At 43.2% G+C, this 16,145-nt stretch overlaps 1 long non-coding RNA gene across 2 annotated transcripts in view; it reads left to right on the top strand.

Annotated features, from left to right (window-relative positions):
• The first annotated feature begins 267 nt into the window (after positions 1-267).
• LOC134342359 (uncharacterized) overlaps positions 268-16,145 on the top strand; it is a 51,348-nt gene continuing 35,470 nt past the window's right edge. Inside the window, exons 1-3 of one of the 2 annotated variants that reach the window (XR_010017008.1) lie at positions 268-387; positions 7,087-7,135; positions 14,402-14,427. This is a non-coding gene — a long non-coding RNA (uncharacterized LOC134342359). The remainder of the gene's footprint in view (positions 388-7,086; positions 7,136-14,401; positions 14,428-16,145) is intronic. The other variant, XR_010017006.1, reaches the window with a different exon arrangement.

A 16,145-nucleotide genomic window follows, 5' to 3' on the forward strand; every position in this document is an offset into this window, starting at 1 on the left:
CCTGTTCTTCATCAAGTTATGGTATTGTTTGCACTGTTGTCACTATATGTTACAATTATGTGGTTTTTGTTAGTTTTTCAGTCTTGGTCTGTCCTTTGTTTCTGTGATATCACACCGGAGGAATATTGTATCATTTCTTAATGCATGCATTACTAAATGACAATAAAAGAGGACTACGTGTCCTTCTAATCTAATGATCTAATTATTAACGAAGTGATAAGGTAGCCCTGCCACAGAAGAATCTTGAGTATGGATTAGTGCCAACTACTTGAAAGAACTGGCTTGTAGACTACATGGACTGCAAAGGGTGATCAGAAGCTGTGAATGCATACCACAGGTTCCAGAAACCACCTGTGGCATAAAGCAATATTCTGCTACTGAGACAAGGTAAGTCAAAACCTTAAAAAGTTGAACCTTGCTTCTGACAGCTGGGAAAACCTTGCCCACAAACAGGGAAACCTAGCAATGTCTGTTGTAGTCACCAAGACAAAAATAAGATTGAGATGAACCAGGAGCTATAGTATGTTCCAACCTTTACTAGATAAGTGGAGATACGGCCACTATGAGTCACACTGTGGCAGCTCAGGCGTTGAGCTTCTTCACCACTTGTAGGCCCCATTGATTGACCCTGATGTGTCTCCTTTTGATTCTTATGATGGTGGACAATTTTCAGCTTCACCTTTATCTCCTTTCTCCCTTCTCCTTTGGAAGTCCCTTGTAATGAGGATGACTTGCTTCTGTCGCAGTTTTTCTCTGTTCTGAGCCGGTTACAGGGATAAATAATAGTCTTACTGGAAAGAAGGTTGGGAGTGATATAATAATTTTGTTGAGATTTATCAAATGGATTAGATACTGTAGACCAGGGCAACTTATTTTACTTGTCCTGTGCTGTAGCCCAAAGGCTGCTGCTGATGGAAAGAAGGGATAGGTAAACAGGGGGAAAAACAGAGGACAATGATGAACTTATAATCAACCACCTTGTAAGCGCCTTAGCTTACTGCTTTGGACAAGTTTGGGTAAGTCAGAAAGAAGCTTCTCTCTGCAACGGGTGACGTACTAGTCATTGTTCTCTAAAGATAGGCAAAGTCTCAAATAAGGAACTATCTAATCTTGCAGAAGCAGCTCAAGGTATAGCTAAATATGGGAAGTATAGGGTAGGGGCTAGAATGTTCTGGAGAAAAGGGGAAGGGTCCGAATGAGGAACTGATGGGCTAGCTTTGGCTTAAAATAATTATAACTAACTGACCAATGATTATCTTACATCTAATTGTATCTTAGCATGTGATTGAAATGATTCTAATATTGTCTAAACTTGTAATCGTAAGATTTCGTGCTACCTGATCAATGTTATAAATTGTGGAGAATTGTGTAATTCGGGGGCAGTTTGTGGACTGGCTCTTTTGGGAGATCAGTCTGTAACTTCCGCCATAGCATGCTATGAGTAGAGAATAAAGGTTTGAAAAGAATTACGTGTGTCAGTGTATTTGTGGTACAATTGCTCTTGCATTGTATCTGATCGAGTACGACACTGCAAGTGCTTGAAATGAGATTCATTCTAAATTAATTCTGTAAAAATAATTAATTATGCAAGAAGATCATTTACTGGAACAGGATCTCAGATGATGATTGACGTAGTCTGAGTTCATTGATTAAAATTTATTTCAGATTGCTTTGTTTCAAAAATTAACTAGCAAAAGTAATGTAAATTATCTGAGACATATCATAATAATAAATGTGGCATGCTTAGATGACTTTACAGTCCGAATCCCACTTCATCTTTTACAGCAATACAAAGCTAACCTCATGTTCTTCTTATGAACCTGTACCTTCCTTTGACTCAGGTATCTGAATCACTGTGTGTATTATAACCTATTTACTCAGCCTTTTTTGACAAAGAACCAGATATCTTCTACAACTGAATAGTGCTCCACAATGCCCAACCACATCCAAAGTGATTTTATGGATCTACAGAAGTCCTACTGTTTTGCTGCCTTACATTTTCTTACTTATGCTTGCTGTCCTATTTTATCTGTCATGTATCTTCTACAGAAGCAAGCAATTGAACTGAATTGACTTTATTTCTTCCATCCTTCACATACAAGAGGAGTAAAAATCTTTATGTTATGTCTCTGTCTAAATGTGCAATGTGCAATCATAGTGCTTTATAATAATTTATAATAAATAGAACAGTCAATGTAACATAGAAGTACACTCAAATCAGCGTGAGTTAATCGGTCTGATGGCCTGGTGGAAGAAGCTGTCCCGCAGCCTGCTGGTCCTGGCTTTTATGCTGTGGTACCATTTCCCTGATGGTAGCAGCTGGAATAGATTGTGGTTGGGGTGACTCGGGTCCCCAATGATCCTTCAGCCCTTTTCTCACACCTGCCTTTGTAAATGTCCTGAATCATGGGAGGTTCACAACTACAGATGTGCTGGGTTGTACGCACCACTCTCTACAGAGTCCTGCGATTGAAGGAGGTACAGTTCCCATACCAGGTAGTGATGCAGCCAGTCAGGGTGCTCTCAACTATGCCCTTGTAGAAAGTTCTTAGGATTTGGGGGCCCGTACCAAACTTCCTCAACCGTCTGAGGTGAAAGAGGTGCTTTTGTGCCTTTTTCACCACACAGCTGGAATGTACAGACCACGTGAGGTGCTGAGATGTGGATGCCGGGGAACTTAAAGCTGTTTACTCTCTCAACCCCAGATCCATTGATAAAGCAGAAACAGATGCAAACGTCTTGTACCTACTGAGATAGTGCAAGGTGTTGTATAATATAGAGAAATACTGCAGATCAAAGCAGTAAGGCTTCATGGATAGTTGTACGAGCAGGTATTATAATTAGAGGGATAAACACAGCTCATATTATGAGTTAATCCGAGACTCATAACATGGGGTGTAAGGGGTAGCAACTTTGGTGGTGTGCCTGTCGTGCTCCGCCCAGGGTCAGCTCGTCCCCACCCGCCTTCCAGCTCTCACCTGTGGCTCCAAGTAACTGTTTGCTTGTGACAGTGGCCACACCCCAGTACACAGCTCCAACGGGTGGGTGAAACCAGGTGAAGGTAGCCGGGAACCTCCAACCCCAGTGAATTAAGGATATGCCTATCTATCCCAGCACGCAAAGCCAGTTCTAGTGGACTGAATGGATGAAATGATCTACAAGATCCAACCGCCAAGAAGGCTTCTGCAACACTTCATGGAGAGCGAAGAGCATGATAAGGCACAGAAGGCATCATGGCTATCATCTGCAGCCAAGGAAGTCTCTAGTAGTGACAATTTTTCCATTGGACCAAGATTTTTGAGGCTGGGAGAGTGGAACTGCCCCACATTTCTTCTTCTGCACAGGTTTTTCTCCATGTAGTTCTGTCAATTGATGAGTTGCAGAGACAAATGTCATCGTTGGAAATGACGGACAACCAACACTTGTCCAAAGCATAGACATGACATATAACTTCTTGAATTCCAAGGGTCTAGTGGTTAAAGATTTAAAGAAAATGCATGTTGTTTAGATTGGAGAAGGTCGGAAGTTCTGCCCCACCAATCAATGCTAACTTTACTTCCATTGTTCATACAAATTTATAATTTGTGTGTGATGTTGAAATCTGCTGATACCCGAAAGATGAAATGTTTAGCAATCATTTAGGAGAACTGTAATAAACAGGGAGACAGACAGAATAATGGAGGTGAAAGATAGAAATTAGAGGCAATTTAGCAGGAAAAGTCTAAGTTAATACTGCAAGAAATGGAAACACAGCGGATTCCGGTTAATTGGGCCATCGGTTAATTGGGTCAGTCGCTTATTTGGGACAACTCTTAAAGAGCAAAAACTAATCATGAAATAGCTGGGATTCCCTTTGCTTATTTCGGACACTAAGCCGCTTAATTGGGACAGGGCAGTTTCTAACTAGGATCTAATTAGTCTCTGGCCTGACTTCTAATTCCCTCATATCCCTGTCCCTAAACCCTAATTACCCTCTCTGTCTCAAAAACCATCTCTATAAACCTAGCAAAAAAACCCACTAAGGAACAATTAAAAATCCATGACTCAACGGCACCATCTTGAAAAAGATTTCAGCACTACAAAGCTGCTGACCCTCTTCACTGAGCTTGCACGATGAGGGGGTTTGAGTTTCTCGGAGTCTTCCCAGAGATTGGTCAGTCGTAAGTTCCCTAGAATCCATAAGGGTGTTAAATGTTTTCAAGGTTTTTGAATTAAATGTCAGGATATCCACAACTAGATGGTAGAGTCAAGTCTTGCAGGGGAGTTAGAGGAGATGCCCGACAAGATTTGGTTCTGCTTTCTTCCTTGTATTCAGCTTTGCATGAACATTGAAAAGGTCACTAAAAATTTCAGGCCGGGAATTTCGCTGGACGTTTTTCTTCTTTACACTACCCCAATAAAAGATCAGTAGATACTGCAAATGAACTATGTGTTAAGGATCTCCACTCCTAGTTAAAGCAGCCAATTAGGGGACAACGTAAATTCCATCAATGCTTTTCATACTGAACGTTAAGGACAGGCATGTATAGCGATATCCCCTCAGTCAAGTCGCCTGCTGGAAATAGGATTAAGTTGATTATACAAAACATACACAAAATGCTGGAGGATCAGGCAACATCTGTGGAGGGAAGTAAACAGTCAACGTTTTGGGCCAGCACCCTTCATCAGGCCTGGAAAGGAAGGCGGCAGAACCCAGAATACAAAGGTGTGGAGAGGGTGTGGAGTGCAAGCTGGCAGGTGTGAGTCCAAGTTCAAGTTTATTATCGTTCAACCATATACTGTGCATGTATATGGCAAATGAAACTACATTCCTCTAGGCCGAAATGCACAACACAGTACATATAACTCGCACACAATACATGAAGTAATATTACCACAAATACATTAACAAGCAATAAAAATATATTACAGAAGATTGTCATTTGGGTGATAGGCGAGACCAGGTGAGGAGGAAGGTGGGTGAGTGGGTGAAGGCGACAAATGGGGCTCCACAGGGGACTGTCTTGTCTCCCTTTCTCTTCACCATTTACACCTCGAACTTCAACTACTGCACAGGGTCTTGTCATCTTCAGAAGTTTTCGGATGACTCTGCCATAGTTGGATGCATCAGCAAGGGAGATGAGGCTGAGTACAGAGCTACGGGAGGAAACTTTGGCACATGGTGTGAGCAGAATTATCTGCAGCTTAATGTGAAAAAGACTAAGGAGCTGGTGGTAGATCTGAGGAGAGCTAAGGTACCGGTGACCCCTGTTTCCATCCAGGTGGTCAGTGTGGACATGGTGGAGGATTACAAATACCTGGGGATACGAATTGACAATAAACTGGACTGGTCAAAGAACACCGAAGCTGTCTACAGGAAGGGTCAGAACCATCTCTATTTCCTGAGGAGATTGAGGTCCTTTGCCATCTGCCAGACTATGCTGAGGATGTTCTATGAGTCTGTGGTAGCCAGTGCTATCATGTTTGCTGTTGTGTGCTGGGGCAGCAGGCTGAGGGTTGCAGACACCAACAGAATCAACAAACTCATTCGTAAGGCCAGTGATGTTGTGGGGAAGGAACTGGACTCTTTCACGGTGGTGTCTGAAAAGAGGATGCTGTCTAAGTTGCATGCCATCTTGGTCAATGTCTCCCATCCACTACATATTGTACTGGGTGGGCACAGGAGTACATTCAGCCAGAGACTCATTCCACCGGGATGCAGCACGGAGCGTCATAGGAAGTCATTCCTGCCTGTGGCCATCAAACTTTACAACTCCTCCCTTGGAGGGTCAGACACCCTGAGCTGATAGGCTGGTCCTGGACTTATTTCATAATTTACATATTACTATTTAACTATTTATGGTTCTATTACTATTTATTATCTATGGTGCAACTGTAACGAAAACCAATTTTTCCCGGGATCAATAAAGTATGACTATGACTATGACTTTGACTATGAATGATGTGAGATCAGAAATATTGGTGTTTCCATACCAGGCTGTGTTGCAACCAGTCAATATACTCTCCACTACACATGTAGAGAAGTTTTTCAAACTTTTAGATGACATGCTGAATCTTCATGGACTTCTAAGGAAGGGACTACCATGCTTTCTTCATAATTGCACTTACCTGCTGGCCTGCTGGGCCCAGGACAGATCCTCAGAAACCATAACACTGAGGACTTGAAAGTCGCTGGCCCGCTTGACGTCTGATCCCCTGATGAGGACTGGCTTATACCTTCAGTTTCCTCCTCCTGGAGTCAATAATCAGCTCCTTGGTTTTGTTGACATTCAGTGAGACATTCTATTGTGGCACCACTCAGTCAGATTTTCAGTCTTCCTCCTATATGCTGGTTCATCACCACCTTTAATTCGGACTACAACGGTGGTCTTGTCAGCAAACTTAAATGTGACATTGGAGCTGCCCTTAACTACACAGTTATAAGTGTAGAGCGAGTACAGCAGAGGGCTAAGCACACAGGTTTGTGGTATACCTGTGCTGATGGAGATTGTGGAGGAGGTGTTGTTGCCAATCTAAACAGTTGTATGAATATGTACTGGGAGCAAAATCTGTGGGGAGGAATGAGTGAGCTGTGGAGAGCGCGATCCTGCAGAAAGTTGGGAAGAGGAAGGGAAAGGTATGCCTGATAGTGGGAGGATGGCGGAAGTTGTGAAGAATGGATGCCGAGCTGTGTGAGGACAAGGAGAACCATATCCCTGTTTCATTAGGAGTTGGGAGTTGGATTAGGTGAGGGTAGATGTGTGCAAAATGGAGAGGACAAGTGTTAAGGCAGCAATGATAGTAGTGGAAGGAAAGCCCTGTTTCTGAAAAAGAAATGTACTGGAATGGAAGTTAATTATATCATCAAAGTCATTCTCTTTGAAGATAGAAAAAAATGATTATTTTAATTTTGAGTAATCTTTTAAAAAACCCATTATGAATTATTAGCACTGTATTTTCCCCTAATAGAATCAAACCAAAACGTTTCTTTCTTAATAATGAAACCTATCCTTCATTTTCTGGGAAACGTGTTGCTTGACAAGCAATGGCTGACGTAATCTTGGAGTGTATGCATTTCCAGTCACTGAATCTGTAATTTTCTTGCAGATAATTAAGAATCCCTGTGGACAGCACTGATCTCACAGAGCGAGGCCAGGTATGTTCAAACTAATTCATATCTCATGTTGATGCATGCTAAACTGAAAGTCAGTGAAAGAAATTGGATGTTACAATGTCAACATAGATATTGATTCTCAAAGGAGCAAAGAAACATAGAAAGCTCTTAGACCCTGTTCCACCATTCAATATGGTCATGGCTAATCATCTATCGTAACACCATATTCTTGTTCTCTCCCAATACTCCTTAAGTCTTTCACCTCTAAGAACTTATTTATCTCCTTAAATCTATTTAGCTGTTGGCCTCCACTATTCTCATATAGCAAAGTCCATAGGTTTGTTATTTACAGTATTGTGCAAAAGTCTAAGGCACCCTAGTTGTATATGAGTGCCTAAGGCTTTTGCACAGCACTGTAGTTGAGGTAAATCCAAAGCTACAGTAGTGAAGGCATTCACCAAGTACAAAGATTAACCCTTTACAATACATTCCATCACTCAACTATTACAACCTCATTACATCTAGCCCACAGGCTTTAATACAAACCCTGTGGATGCCCGACCATATTACAAGCAAATCCCAAAGCTACTAAGCATAAAAGCAAAATGGCTATAGTAACACTCCAGTGCGCTATGGTAGCCTATCAGCCTCCTAGCGCTGCACAGGACCACCAACTCCCTCCTGGGGTATAATAGTTATGGAGCTGATCTCCTACCTTACATATCCTATCGATCAGCCATTGGATATGGCCAGCCAAATCTATTATATTTTCTGACTCATTTAACACTTCTGATCTACTGTGACACGAGGCACCTCTTTCCTTTTCCAGGATGTAAAGCAATGCCATTCTATTCTGTAGGGTCACTGGCCTCCAGGTTATTATCTCAGCTGAAAGCCGTATCACCACCTGCTTCGCTTGCTAAAAGCCAGTGCAGTCTCATTGGCTAATGCCTCCATGGCTGAATCCATCAGCATAAGCTCCCTTGATAACCGGGCAGTACAACGTGGGGGTAAAGCTATCATCCAGAACCAATCAGCCCTTTTAGTTAATTGTTGGGTGTTCAGACACACCGCTTTCTGTTCTCCTGAATGTGCCATGCACTCATTGCCTATTGCCAGTCCTGGTTGTTTGTTGTATCCATACCATCCCTGACTCCAACTCCAATTCCACCTCCTCTATTTTTGTGAAGTCATTCACTGCAAAATGTCAGGACATCGGGGATCCTCTCCGACTGGCTGGTCTGGAGTACAACTTGTTCACTGCCTATTGTAGGACTCCCCACTACCGCTGCAGGATGCATGTAGCTGTTAACAATTTAACCTGCTGTTTCAGCAGCTCGTTCATCCACCTGATCAGTCCTGCAGCTTGCAGACAATAGAGAATGTGAAATGCCCACAGTCCCCTGGATTCTGCGGCCTATTCTTGAACTTTGGTTCCCGCAAATTATGCAACATTGTCTGATTGTATTTCCTGGGGGAGTTCCATACATGGAGGATAAACATTGCAGATCATTAATTGTATGTATCTGATCAGCACAGTTGCAGTGCACTGTCAGTAGTAACCTAGAGTAGGTATCAACCATAGTCAACACATTTCACTTCTTACTAGGCATATGCAAAGGCCCAATGTAGTCCACTTGCCAAATCTGGCCTGTCCCCCTCAACATTTCTGATTTGTCCCAAGGGGGCCTTGGCTTCACCTGCTGGCATGTTGGATAACTTGCTGCCACTGTTTTGGCTTCATCATATCTCATCAGCACCAACCCTCGGGTCTCTGTTCATTTCCTTAATCCTTTCATCCCTAAATTCCTACTCTTCTGATGTGCCCACAAGGTGAAACAACCTTAATCTTCTTCCACTGCCGTCTTTTTGGCTGTCATTATCTGAACAGCTCTATCAACAGAGGCATTGTATGCCACCTCCTCTGTCACAGGAGAAGTGTGAGCATCTACATGGTAGACAGTGATCTGCCGCAGCTGGCCGTTGTCCCAGATGTTTTCTCAATAGGACTGCCCCCAAAGAGAGATTAGTCAGACCACATCTCTGTGGATGTAATAACCCTAGTTGGTCGCGCTTTCAGTGGGGGGCATAGAGGGGAGGGCAACTTCCCACCCTCTCCTCTCGATCCTCATCATCAAACCAAATATCTCCATCCCAGATATCTGGGACATCGCCCCGTAAAATTAGAGCCCGGACTTTCACCAGGTCCAGTTGCCAATTAGCCCTTTGGGTTGCCTTCTGTTGCCGGACCTTAGCCTTGAAGCAGGCAGAAGCAATACTCTTTTCCTCTATCTCCTGCACCCAGGTTTATGCCAACTGGACACCCTCCTGCATGGTAGTGCAGTGCTGATTCAATGCCTCCACTTCATGTTTAAGATTCCTTATTTAATTCTCTTTCCAAGAGATTTTCTCATGTTGTTGTTTGATGATGGCCACCAGCAGCCAGAAAGCCTCTCTCTGGCTCCCGCTCTTGTACTGCAACCCTAACACCTTTAGTATGGACATGAGATAGTCTCCCTTCTTTACCCCTTGGGATTCAGCTTGTCCATCCAATCCACTGGTGTACAATGGTCCTCTGGCAACTTGGCTAGATTGCCGAGCCCCGCAGAGTTATTGGTCCACTCTAATATTTGGTATTCTTTGCGCAGGAGGTCTCCCTTCTTACCCTTACTCTGAAACATTTTTGCTTTCTACCATACCCTCCAGATCCTTTGCTGACAATGCCAAAATGTTGCATTATACCAAAAGGTTCACAGATCATCTTGATAAGGCTGAAAGACACAAACTCCAATGATCTATATAGAACTACAAAACTTCATTTATTAAGACAAAATAGCAAAGCATTTATACACTTATCTATGTGTGCTTGAGCCCCTTTCATTTCAGCATACCTCCCACTTGATCCGTGTTCCCATTTGTGACCAGCTCATCTGTGAGGCTTCAAAGACCACTTTGTAATGTATGGATCTATTTCTTTTAGAGCAATGACCCCCCCCCACCCCCCCTTGGAGCACTACATATTGACCTGTTGTCTGTGCATACACTGTTACCTATGCATGGACATTGTTCTCTCTCCCTCTCTCTCTTTCGTTGCAATGTGAATACATCAGTTAAAGCCATCTCCCATATGCGTGCTTTTATTTAATTGATATGTAGTTGTGCACAGACACAACAATCCTCAAGCCTCCAGCTGCTATACTTTTGCCCCATTCCACTGATAAAAAATGCTGCTAGAAGTGGACCAATATATTAGCACCAGTTCAAACCTCAGAACTGGAACTAATCATCACTTGTCACCCACACTTCACAACCTCACACCTGTGTTCACCTGACTTTCATGTATACCCAGTGCACTGCCCTCTCACAGTTGTACTCTATCCCCATGGTTGACATATTGTATTCCCACGGTTGTAATCAAAGCTCTGCAGGTAGTTCATGTAAGTCCATGGCTACAGTGGTGAAGACATTGAACAAGCACAAAGATCTATGTCCCATTGTATCGTAAGCCATATACAGTACTGTAGGATTTAGAAGCTGGAATTTAAATTTAAATTTAAATCCTGCATGGAATTTAGCAAGGCCTTTTACAAGGTCCAGCATTATAGGCTGGTCTCAAAGATTAGAACACACAGGATCCAGGGTGAACTAGTGAACTGCACACAAAACTCTGCTTTGGTAGCAGGAGTCTGAGGGTGATAGTGGAGGGATATTTTTCTGATTGGAGGCCTTTTAACCACTGATGTGCTGCAGGGATCAGTGCTGGGTCTGCTGCTGTTTGTCATATATATCAATGATTTGGATAAGAACAGAGGTGGCATGTTTAGTAAGTTTGTAGCTCTTATCAAAATTGATGGCATAGCAGATAATGAAGATGGTTGCCTAAGGTTACAACAGGATCTAAAGCAGCAGTAAAAATGGTAAGTGAATAGCAGATGGAATTTAACTCAAGCAAATATGGAGCGACGTATTTTGGAAAATTAAACCACAACAGGACATATCAGTGAATGTCAGAGCACTGGGGAATGCAGAGGAATAAAGATACCTTGGGGTACACATACATACAGTAGTTCTCTGAAAATGGCAGCAAAGTTAAACAGGGTGATGGGGAAGGCGTAGGCATGCTGGCCTTCATTAGCCAAGGCACTGAGTACTGGAGTTGGGATGTCATGTTGCAGTTGTTGCAGTTAGAATTTTGCATGGAGAACTGGCATATGGTGTTTAGTCTAGACTGGTGTGCAGTGTTGCACTTAGGGAGGTCATATGCAAGAGGAAAGTATACAGTCAATGGTCAAACCGTCAGGAGCATTAATGTACAGAAAGATCTGAGGCTACAAGTCTATATTTCTCTGAAAGTGGCAATGCAAATAGGTAGTGTGGTAAGCTTGCCTTCATTGGTCAGGCAATGAGTTCAAAGTTTGGCATGCCGTATTGCTGCTGTATAGAACTTCTTTAGGCCACATTTGGAGTTCTGTGTGCAGTTCTGGTTGCCACACTAGAGGAAGGATATGGAGGTTTTGGAGAGGGTGCAGAAGAGATTTTCAGGATGTTGTCTGGAGTTGTAAGGAGTGGTTGGTCGGATTTGGAGTGTTTTCTCTGAACTACTGGAGGCTGAGAGGCAAACTGATATAAGTATCTAACATTATGAGAAATAGATAGTCAATACGAGATGGCCTAGGCTTAAGGTGAGAGGACGAAAGTTTAAAGGAGCATGTGGGGCACGTATTTTGACAAGAGAGTGATAGGTGCCTGGAATATGCTGCTAGGGGAGGTGGTAGATTCGTATATGATAGCAATGTTTAAACGGCACTTCGAAAGATACATGAACAGGCAGGGAATAGAAGGGTATTGATTGCGTCTAGGAAGTTTGTGAATAGCTTCATTTGACATCACGTTTGGCACTGATACGGTGGGATGAATGTCCTATTCTTGTTCTCTATGGTCCCCTTAATCAAGGACAGCAGTGATAAACCTGGGCAGTGAATCTAATATCAACTGTAGGGAAGTTATTAGAAATAATTTAAACATACCGTAGGCAAATTGGAAGGGAGAAGCAACTTTGAATCAAATCACTATCTTTGAGGTTGCTTTAGTTTTCCCTCAGGTTATGTTGGAAACTTATTGACAGATAATAGCTTCATAGTATTGTATTACAGAATTCATGGAGTGTTTGCAGGTGAATGAGATGAATCTTGGTTATCTTTTTACAACACTTTGTAAAATCAGAACTCTTCATTCCCAGTATGTGAAACATGCCTGCATTGATAGTGGCTTGGAGCCAACATAAATACTGACTTAGCCCTTAGCTCTGGAAACAAAGCTTCAGGTATTGTGCTTTGAAGGGTTTATCTATGTTTCAGACCAGGTAAGCCAGACACTGTTTTCATTGGGTAGCAGAGATGAAGAAAGTGGGCATCCAATTGTTATGGAGAGTAGATATCCACTGCATAACAGCGGAGACAAAGTTCTATGTTAATATGAGTCCTCAGAAGAGAAAGACCATGTTCCATCCCAGAGAAATGAAGAAATTAGTTTAGAAAGGTTAGCAGAGAATATCAAGTAATGGTTCAAAATTGAAAGGGGCATGTTTTGCAATACTGTTATTGCTAAAGGAAGGGTAGATTAATGGAGATAAGGGGTTTCATTATATTGAAATCTTAGGAAAGACCATGTGATCTTTCACAGCACAAACCATTTAAAAGGTTGTGCTTTTAATTTGCCCAACATGCAGCAGTTCAAATAGAATAACCGGGTTACCATTTGTACAAAAAACGTGCCACACCTAGCTGGCACATTGACAATATAAACAAAGGAAGCATCCATGGAAAAGTGCAATAATTTACTGCCAAGGTAAATAGATCAGAAAATCAGGAAAGGTGTCTGTTGCATACAGAATTTCAGATATAGGACAAGAGATGTATAAAGTTTATCTTACTTTATTAATTAGCACAGAACAGGCCCTACCAGCCCAGTGAGCCGCACTTCCCAGCAATCCACCTATTTAATAGGTGGGTTAGAGATACCGAGGAGCAGATTGGGAAACAGATTTTGGAAAGGTGCAAAAATAACAGGGTTGTTATCATGGGTGACTTTAACTTCCCTAATATTGATTGACACTGGATTAGTTCCAATGGACGGATTCCTGTCACAGTATGTTGACAAGCTGACTAGGGGGAATGCCATACTAGATTTACTATTAGGTAACAAACCGGGTCAGGTCACAGATCTCTCAGTGGGTGAGCATCTGGGGGACAGTGACCACCGCCCCCTGGCCTTTAGCATTATCATGGAAAAGGATAGAATCAGAGAGGACAGGAAAATTTTTAATTGGGGAAGGGCAAATTCTGATGCTATAAGGCTAGAACTTGCAGGTGTGAACTGGGATGATGTTTTTGCAGGGAAATGTACTATGGACATGTGGTCGATGTTTAGTCATAGTCATAGTCATACTTTATTGATCCCGGGGGAAATTGGTTTTCATTACAGTTGCACCATAAATAATAAATAGTAATAGAACCATAAATAGTTAAATAGTAATATGTAAATTATGCCAGTAAATTATGAAATAAGTCCAGGACCAGCGTATCGGCTCAGGGTGTCTGACCCTCCAAGGGAGGAGTTGTAAAGCTTGATGGCCACAGGCAGGAATGACTTCCTATGACGCAACTGTAACCGGCTGCATGCACGGCCGGTGCATGCGCACAAAATGAATGGGATCTCTTGCAGGATGTTAGGGATAAATTTGTCCCAGTGAGGAAGATGAAAAATGGTAGGGTGAAGGAACCATGGGTGACAAGTGAGGTGGAAAATCTAGTCAGGTGGAAGAATGCAGTATATATGAGGTTTAGGAAGCAAGGATCAGATGGGTCTATTGAGGAATATAGGGTAGCAAGAAAGGAGCTTAAGAAGGGGCTGAGGAGAGCAAGAAGGGGGCATGAGAAGGCCTTGGCAAGTAGGGTAAAAGAAAGCCCCAAGGCATTCTTCAATTATGTGAAGAACAAAAGGATGACAGGAGTGAAGGTAGGACTGATTAGAGATAAAGGTGGGAAGATGTGCCTGGAGGCTGTGGAAGTGAACGAGGTCCTCAATGAATGCTTCTCTTCGCTATTCACCAATGAGAGGGAATTTGATGATGGTGAGGACAATATGAGCATGTTGATATTAAGGGAGAGGAGGTGTTGGAGTTGTTAAAATACATTGGGACGGATAAGTCCCCAGGGCCTGATGGAATATTCCCCAGGCTGCTCTACAAGGCTAGGGAAGAGATTGCTGAGCCTCTGGCTAAGATCTTTATGTCCTCTTTGTCCACAGGAATGGTACCGGAGGATTGGAGAGAGGTGAATGTTGTCCCCTTGTTCAAAACAGGTAGTGGGGATAGTCTGGATAATTTTAGACCAGTGAGCCTTACGTCTGTGGTGGGAAAGCTGTTGGAAAAGATTCTTATAGATAGGATCTATGGGCATTTAGAGAATCACGGTCTGATCAGGGACAGTCAGCATGGCTTTGTGAAGGCCAGATCGTGTCTAACAAGCCTAATAGATGTCTTTGAGGAGGTGACTAGGCATATTGATGAGGGTAGTGCAGTGGATGTGATCTACGTGGATTTTAGTAAGACATTTGACAAGATTCCACACAGGAGGCTTATTCAGAAAGTCAGAAGGCATGGGATCCAGGGAAATTTGACGAGGTGGATTCAGAATTGGCTTGCCTGCTGAAAACAAAGGGTCGTGATGGAGGGAGTACATTTGGATTGGAGGGTTGTGATTAGTGGTGTCCCACAAGGATCGGTTCTGGGACCTCTACTTTTCGTGATTTTCATTAACGACCTGGATGTGGGGCTAGAAGGGTGGGTTGGCAAGTTTGCAGACAACACAAAGGTTGGTGGTGTTGTGGATAGTGTAGAGAATTGTCGAAGATTGCAGAGAGACATTGATAGGATGCAGAAGGGGGCTGAGAAGTGGCAGATGGAATTCAACCCAGAGAAGTGTGAGCTGGTACACTTTGGAAAGTCAAACTCCAAGGCAGAGTACAAAGTAAATGGCAGGATACTTGGTAGTGTGGAGGAACAGAGGGATCTGGGGGTACATGTCCACAGATCCCTGAAAGTTGCCTCACAGGTAGATAGGGTAGTTAAGAAAGCTTATGGTGTGTTAGCTTTCATAAGTCGAGGGATAGAGTTTAAGAGTCGCGAGGTAATGATGCAGTTCTATAAAACTCTGGTTAGGCCACACTTGGAGTACTGTGTCCAGTTCTGGTCGCCTCACTATAGGAAGGATGTGGAAGCATTGGATAGGGTTCAGAGGAGATTTACCAGGATGCTTCCTGGTTTAGAGAGTATGGATTATGATCAGAGATTAAGGGGGTTAGGGCTTTACTCTTTGGAGAGAAAGAGGATGAGAGGAGACATGATAGAGGTGTACAAGATAATAAGAGGAATAGATAGAGTGGACAGCCAGCGCCTCTTTCCCAGGACACCGCTGCTCAATACAAGAGGACATGGCTTTAAGGTAAGGGGTGGGAAGTTAAGGGGGATATTAGAGGAAGGTTTTTTACTCAGAGAATGGTTGGTGCGTGGAATGCACTGCCTGAGTCAGTGGTGGAGGCAGATACACTAGTGAAATTTAAGAGACTACTGGACAGGTATATGGAGGAATTTAAGGTGGGGGTTATATGGGAGGTAGGGTTTAAGGGTCGGCACAACATTGTGGGTCGAAGGGCCTGTACTGTGCAGTACTGTTCTATGTTATACCTGGCCATGACGTAGCCAGTCCATATACTCTCCACCACACATCTATAGAGGTTTGTCGAGGGTCCCACGGGGTGAAGTGACTGACAATATTTAAAACAAGTATATTTACAGGTCAAGTCTATCAGGCGGTCGACTCCGTCGCTGTGATCTACGTAGCACCGGTGGTAATTGCACCGGCGATGGTGGTTGTGCTGGCTCCGGCCTGACTTGAGGTGCCAGCGCGTTAGGCGTCAGTAGTCCCTCGTGCGTGTGCGTCGCGCCTGGTATGGGAGTGTCATGTGGTGTCTGTGTAGGGCTTGAAGTGAG

This window comes from Mobula hypostoma, chromosome 1 (genome assembly GCF_963921235.1).
Source record: "Mobula hypostoma chromosome 1, sMobHyp1.1, whole genome shotgun sequence".
NCBI lineage: Eukaryota > Metazoa > Chordata > Chondrichthyes > Myliobatiformes > Myliobatidae > Mobula > Mobula hypostoma.